Here is a 7911-nt window from a genome sequence, read left to right on the forward strand (position 1 = left end):
GGGGGCATAAGGGCATTCTCTGGGTTCATGGAAATGTGCTTTATCTTGATTGGGGTGCTGGTTAGAAGGGTATATTAACTTATCAAAATTCATTAAATTGTACACTTTAGATTTATGCATTTCACTGTATCAAACTTTTACCTTAAACAAACACTGATGTAGTAATAGTAAGAACATAAGCTTTGGTGTTAAAAAGGCTTGTATTGGAATACCATTTCCAATTCCTAGCTGTGTAAAGTCACTTAATCTTGATAGACTTTATTTTTTTAATCTATAAAATAGGAAATTTGTTTACTTCATTTTTTTTATTGTGGTCAAGTGTATATAACATAAATTTACCATTTTAACCACTTTTTTAATAACCATATCCCAGTCCCAATTTCTTCTTCATTTTTAAAATATTTATTTATTTATTTTGGCTGCTCCAGGTCTTAGTTGTGACACACAGGATCTTCGTTGTGGCATGCATGTGGGATCTGGTTCCCTGACCAGGGATCGAACCCAGGCCCCCTGCATTGGGAGCATGGAGTCTTACCCACTGGACCACCAGGGAAATCCCCATTTTAACCATTTTTTAAAGTGTACAGTTTTATAGCATTTAGTACACTTATATCACTGTGCAACCATTACCATCATCCATCTCCAGAACATTCTCATCTTCCCCAGCTGAAACTTTGTACCCATTAAACACTAAATCTGCATTCTCCTCTTCCCCCAACCCCTGTCAATCCCCTTTCTACTTTCTGCTTCTATGATTTGGGCTACGCTAGATACTTCATACAAGTGGAATTGTACAATATTTGTCCTTTTGTGAATGGCTTTTTTCATATATCATAATTCTTCAAGGTTCATCCATGTACTGTATGTCAAAATTTCTGTCCATTTTTTAAAAAATAAATTCATTTATTTTATTTATTTATTTTTGGCTGTGTTGGGTCTTCATTGCTACGTGCGGGCTTTCTCTAGTTGTGGTGAGCAGGGGCTTCTCTTGTTGCAGAACATGGGCTCTAGGCACGCAGGATTCAGAAGTTGTGATGTGCAGGCTCAGTAATTGTGGTTTGCGGGCTCTAGAGCACCGGCTCCGTAGTTGTGGTGCACAGGCTTAGTTGCTCCATGGCATGTGGGATCTTCCCGGACCAGGGCTCAAACCCATGTCCCCTGCATTGACAGGCGGATTCTTAACCACTGTGCCACCAGGGAAGCCCTTCTGTCCTTTTAAAGGCTGAATAATATTCTATTATATGGATATACCACCTTTTGTTTACCCATTCATCTGTTGATAGACACTTGGGTTGCTTCTACCTTTTGGTTACTATGAATAATGCAGCAATGGACATGGGTATACAAATATCTGTTCAAATCCCTGCTTTCATTTCTTTGGGGTATATGTCCAGAAGTAGATATGTTGGATCATTTAATAATTCTATGTTTAATTTTTTGAGGAACTGCAATACCCTTTTCCACAGTGGCTGCACCATTTACATTCCTACCAGCAATGTACATGGGTTCCAATTTCTCTACATCCTCATCAGCACGTGTTATTTTCTGTTTTATTTTTTTATAATACTCATCCTAATGTGTATGCAGTGATATCTTATTGTGGTTTTGATTTGCATTTTCCAATCCTTTTCTTTTTTTAAATTAATTTTTATTGGAGTATAGTTGCTTTACAAGGTTGTGTTAGTTTCTGCAGTACAGTAAAGTGAATCAGTTATACATATACATATATCCCCTCGTTTTTAGATTTCCTTCCCATTTAGGTCACCACAGAGCACTGAGTAGAGTTCCCTGTGCTATACAGTAGGTTCTCATTAGTTATCTATTTTATACATAGTAGTGTATATATGGTTGAGCACCTTTCTTTATGCTTATTGGCCATTTGCATATCTTCTCTGGAGAAATTCAAATCCTTTACCTTTTTTTTTTTTTTTTTTTGCCACCCCACACGGCTTGCTGGATCTCAGTTCCCTGACCAGGGATTGAACCTGGGCCTCAGCAGTGAAAGCCTGGAATCCTAATCACTAGGCTACCAGGGAACTCCCACCTTTACTAATTATTTAAAATTGTTTTGTGTTGTTGTTGTTGAACTGTAGGAGGTTTTTTTAAAAATTTTTATTTATTTATTTTTGGCTGCGTTGGGTCTTTGTTTTTGCGCACAGGCTTTCTCTAGTTGTGGCAAGTGGGGGATACTCTTCATTGCGGTGCGCGGGCCTCTCACTGCGGTGACTTCTCTTGCTGCATGGGCAAGAGAGCATGGGCTCTAGGCACGTGGGCTTCAATAGTTGTGGCTCACGGGCTCTAGAGTGCAGGCTCAGTAGTTGTGGCGCTCGGGCTTAGTTGCTCCGCGGCGTATGGGATCTTCCCGGGCCAGGGCTCAAACCCGTGTCCCCTGCATTGGCAGGCGGATTCTTAACCACTGTGCCATCAGGGAAGCCCAGGAGTTCTTTATGTACTCTGGATATCAAATGATATGCAAATATTTTATCCCATTGTGTGGGTTGCCTTTTCACTCTGTTGATAGTATCCTTTGATGCATAAAAGTTTTGAACTTTGGGGGCTTCCCTGGTGGCGCGGTGGTTGAGAGTCCGCCTGCCGATGCAGGGGACACGGGTTCGTGCCCTGGTCTGGGAAGATCCCACATGCTGCGGAGCAGCTGGGCCCGTGGGCCATGGCCACTGAGCCTGCGCGTCCGGAGCCTGTGCTCCGCAACGGGAGAGGCCGCAACCGTGAGAGGTCCGCGTACCGCAAAAAAAAAAAAAATGTTTTGAACTTTGATGAAGCCCAACTTATCTCATTTTTTTTCTTTTGTTGCCTGTGCTTTTGGTGTCATGTCCAAAAAATGGTTGCCAAGTGCAATGTCATGAAGTTTTTCCCTTATGTTTTCTTCTAAGGGTTTTATAGTTTTAGCTCTTATGTTTAGGTCTGTGATCCACTTCGAGTTAATTTTTAATACAGTGTAAGGTAGGGGTTTAAACTTCTTTTTCTTTTGCATGTGGATATCAAGTTTTCCCAACACCATCTCTTGAAAAGACTATCCCTTTCCTGTTGAATGGTCTTGGCCCACTCTTGTCAAAATCATTTGACCATTTATAGGAGAGCTTTTTTCTGAGTTCCCTATTCTACTGCAATGGTCTATATGTCTGTCTTTATGTCAGTACCACAGTATTTTAATTACTGTAGCTTTGTAATTTTATTTATTTATTTTTAATTAATTTTTATTGGAGTATAGTTGCTCTACAACGTTGTGTTAGTTTCTACTGTTCAGCAAAATGAATCAGCTATACATATACATATATCCTCTCTTTTTTGGATTTCCTTCCCATTTAGGTCACCACTGTAGCTTTGTAATTTTAAAATCAGGAAGTATGGGACTTCCCTGGTGGCGCAGTGGTTAAGAATCCACCTGCCAATGCAGGGGACACGGGTTTGAGCCTGGTCCAGGAAGATCCCATGTGCCGCGGAACAACTAAGCCCATGTGCCACAACTACTGAAGCCTGCGCACCTAGAGCCCATGCTCCACAACAACCAGAAGCCACTGCAATGAGAAGGCCACGCACTGCAATGAAGATTAGCCCCGTCACCCCAACTAGAGAAAGCCCGCGTGCAGCAATGAAGACCCAATGAAGCCAAAAATAAATAAATAAATAAAAAACATGAAATTTATAAAAAAATAATAAAATCAGGAAGTCTGAGTCCTTCAGCTTTGTTCTTCTCTTTCAGGACTGTTTTTGCTATTCCAGGTTCCCTGAGATTTGAGACGAATTTTAGGGTGAGTTATTTTAGTTCTGCATAAAGGTCATTGGGATTTTGATAGGGATTGCATTGAATCTGTAGACCTCTTTGGATAGTAGTGACATTTTGACATTAATAAGTCTTGTAATCCATGAACGTGGGATATGATTTCATTTATTCATGTTTTCTTTAATTTCTTTTGGAAATGTTTTGTAGTTTTCATTGTATGAGTCTTACCTCTTTGGTTAAATTAATTTCTAGGTATTGTATTCTTTTTAATGCTATTGTGAATGGAATTGTTTTTGTAATTTCCTTTTCAGATTATTCATTGTTAGTGTACAGAAATGTAACTGATTTTTGTGTTAACTTTGTATCCTGTTACTTCGCTGAATTCATTTATTAGGTCTAACAGTTTGTGTGTATGTATGTGTGTTTGTAATCTATAGAGTTTTCCACATTTAAGATTATGTGTCTGTAAAATCATCTATGAAAATTTTACTTACTCCTTTCCAATTTGGATGCCTTTCATTTCTTTTTCTTATCTAATTGCTCCAACTAGGATTTCCACTACTCTATTGTATATAAGTGGTAAAGGATCATCCTTGTCTTGTTTCTGATCTTAGAGAAAAAGCTTTTAGTCTTTCACCATTGAGTATGCTGTTTGTTGTGGGTTTTCATATGTGGCCTTTATTATATTGAGATACTGTCCTTCTATTCCTTGTTTGTTGAATGTTTTTTTATCATAAAAGTTTGTTATATTTAGTCAAATGCTTTTTCTGCATCGCTTGAGATGATCATGTGGTTTATTTTCTTTATTCTGTTAATGTGGTGCTGATTGATTGATGTTCATTGATTGATGTTCATACATTGAACCATGTTCATACATTGAACCATCCTTGCATTCTAGGACTAAATCCTATATGGTCATGTGTATAATCCTTTTAGTATGCCATTGAATTTAGTTTGCTAGTATTTTGTTGAAGATTTTTGCTTCAGTTTTCATAAGGGATATTGGTCTATAGTTTTGTTTTCTCGTAGTCTCTTTGTCTGGCTTAGTCATTAGGGTAATGCTGACCTAATAGAATGCATTAGGAAGTATTCTCTCCTCTTCAACTTTTTGGAAGAGATTGAGCAGGATTGTTGTTAATTCTGTAAATGTTTGGTGGAATTCACCAGTGGTGACATATGGTCCCGGGCTTTTCTTTGTTGAGGGTTTTCTTATTATTACTGATCCAATCTCCTAACTGGTTCAGATTTTTTTCTTCATTATTTTGTCCTGGTAGGTTATGTGTGTTTGGGAATTTATCCATTTCATCTGGTTATCCAATTTGTTGGCGTATAATTGTTCATAGTACTCTGTTATAATATTTTTTATTTCTGTGGTGTCAGTAGTAATGTCCCCACTATCATTTCTCATTTTAGTTATTTGAATCGTCTCTCTTTTTTCTTAGTCAATCTAGCTAACGTTTTGTCACTTTTGTTGATCTTTTCAAAGAAACAAGTCTTGGCTTCATTTATTTTTATCTCACTATGTTTTGTGAGGATTAAATAAGATAATGTAATACCAATTTCTAAAGAAGAAATGCAAATGGTCAAAGTCATATTTTAAAGAGTTCAGCCTCCTTAACTAATTCAAAGGAATTAAGTTAACAGTAAGATACCATTATTTTATCTAATTGTCATAGTTAGAAGCAACCCAGCTAAAAATCACCCCCTTGTGTGTGAGTTTAGTTACTAAAAGGAGAGAGTTAGAAGGGCTTTAAGGAGGCTGGTAGTATTTTATTTATTGACCTGAGAGCGGTTTGATGTTTTAAAAATTCATCAAGCAATTGGGCATTATTGTTTACTAGGTACAGAATTTCAGTTTTGCAAGATGAAAAGAATTCCTGAATTGGACGGTTGTGATGGTTGCAGAACAATGCGAATGTACTTAATACCATTTGTACACTTAAAATGGTAAATTTTATATTATGTGTGTTTTATCACAATTTATAAAACCCATTGAGTGCTCGCTTCGGCGGCACATATACTAAAATTGGAATGATACAGAGAAGATTAGCATGGCCCCTGTGCAAGGATGACACGCAAATTTGTGAAGCGTTCCATATTTTAAAAAAACAAAACAAAACAAAACAAAATCCCATTGAGTTGGACTTCCCTAGTGGTCCAGTGGGTAAAACTCCACACTCCTAATGCAGGGGCCCTGGGTTCGAGCCTTGATTGGGGAACCAGATCCTGCATGCAAGCCACAGATAAGAGTCTGCATGCCGCAACCAAGAAGTCTGCGTGCCGCAACAAAGAGTCCACATGCCACAACTATGAGCCCACATGCCTCAACTAAAAGATCCCACGTGCTGCAATTCAAGATCCTGCATGCCGCAATGAAGATCCCATGTGCCACAACTAAGACCCGGTGCAGCCAAATAAATAAAAAAAATATTTTTAAAATATAAGCCTTTGGGCTTCCCTGGTGGTGCAGTGGTTGAGAGTTCACCTGCCAATGCAGGGGACACGGGTTCGTGCCCCGGTCTGGGAGGATCCCACATGCCTCGGAGCGGCTGGGCCCATGAGCCATGGCTGCTGGGCCTGCACGTCCGGAGCCTGTGCTCCACGATGGGAGAGGGCACAGCAGTGAGAGTCCCGCGTACCGCAAATAAATAAATAAAATAAAATAAAATATAAGCCTTTGGAACTTTCCTTTTGAAAAATAATTTTCATATTATTGAAAGCAATGTTATTATCGTTATTGTTATGGTAGAAAATAAAAATATCTCATAATTATTCAGCTAGCCTACGACAATTATTGCCACTTGCCAGGCTATGCCATTGATCTTTTCTTTCTGAAATTTCAAAATACCTAACTCATCAGTGTTAAATATGCTCACCTTTAATATATCCTTGTTAGTCTTGAATTTTACCCCCTCTGCTATGACCTGAAGAACAAGGTTTATACCAGCAGCAGTACAGTGATATTTACCTTCTTTCACTGAAAGAAGCCAATAACTATGACAACTCTACAGAATGCATTTCCCAAAGATTAAATGTTGGATGGAGCATTGGCTTCTAAAGATGGCTTGACCCCATGATGCATGATTTCCTCTTTTTGACCCACCTCATCATCCACTTCCTGGCCTTTATTTGCTCTTTCAGCCTTGTCTCCATAGCTTGTGCCATCTTGGAGGCAGAGGTCTTTGATGTTGTGTGGTCCATTTGACCTTTCTAATATGTTTGGTGATGCTTTACTATTTTTAATATGCTTTAATGAACCCCATCTTAAAAAGAACTCTCTTGACCCACAATTCCCCATATAGTATAGTGTTGCCTTGAAAGGATTTTTAGGTTCTCACAAGTCATGTCAGGTCCCCATAGTTTGCATTTCATCAGCTTTTAGTTTCTTGAAGTATAAGTTTGGGTGGGAACAAAGTTAATGAGCTCAAGTTGAAACATACTTGTAATAACTGGAGCCTACAAAGCTTGGGTACCCTTTCTCTGTGCTCCCTACCATACTGGACTCACTTCTCTCTTACCACCCAGTTTAATTGTCTAATTATATGTCCATATCAGTCATTATCTTATTTATAAGATAATGTGCCTAATAACGTGCCTAATTTCTGGCATGTGCCAGGCTTGCAAATAAATAAATTATGTTAAATCATCATGCAGTGGATATGAGGTTCTAGAGCTCCGATAAAGGTCTGGACTGAAGATATCAATAGAGGCAGCCAATGAATTATGTGGTGGATGAAATTCCACCAGGGAAATTTCCCATCTTCCAGGCCCTGTAAAGCTGACTCTCTTCTGAGCCTCTCTCACACACCTGGAGTACATTCATGCCTTACTGGGTCACTTTTTGTGAAGGGAAATGGGGAAAATATCTTGTTCACATGAAGACAATACAATGTGCACTCATTGTTTAGGCGTTATACCCTTCTAAATATCTGTGATAGGAGATTTGTACAAAGGACACTTCTGAAAAAATTGAATTGAAAATGGGGACATTCTGTTAATAAAAGGTACAGTAAACTTGTCATAAGGAATCCAAATAACTTCAAATCAGTAACAATTTTTCCTCTATTTCCTGAATACTACTTTTTTGAAAAATGACAAACAAAATGTCCCTTATTTCTCCAATGTATGTCAAGATGTAAGTCAGGAATGAGTCAGCCCAGCCCCCCATA

Source organism: Stenella coeruleoalba, assembly GCF_951394435.1.
Source record: "Stenella coeruleoalba genome assembly, chromosome: 1".
NCBI classification, from domain to species: domain Eukaryota; kingdom Metazoa; phylum Chordata; class Mammalia; order Artiodactyla; family Delphinidae; genus Stenella; species Stenella coeruleoalba.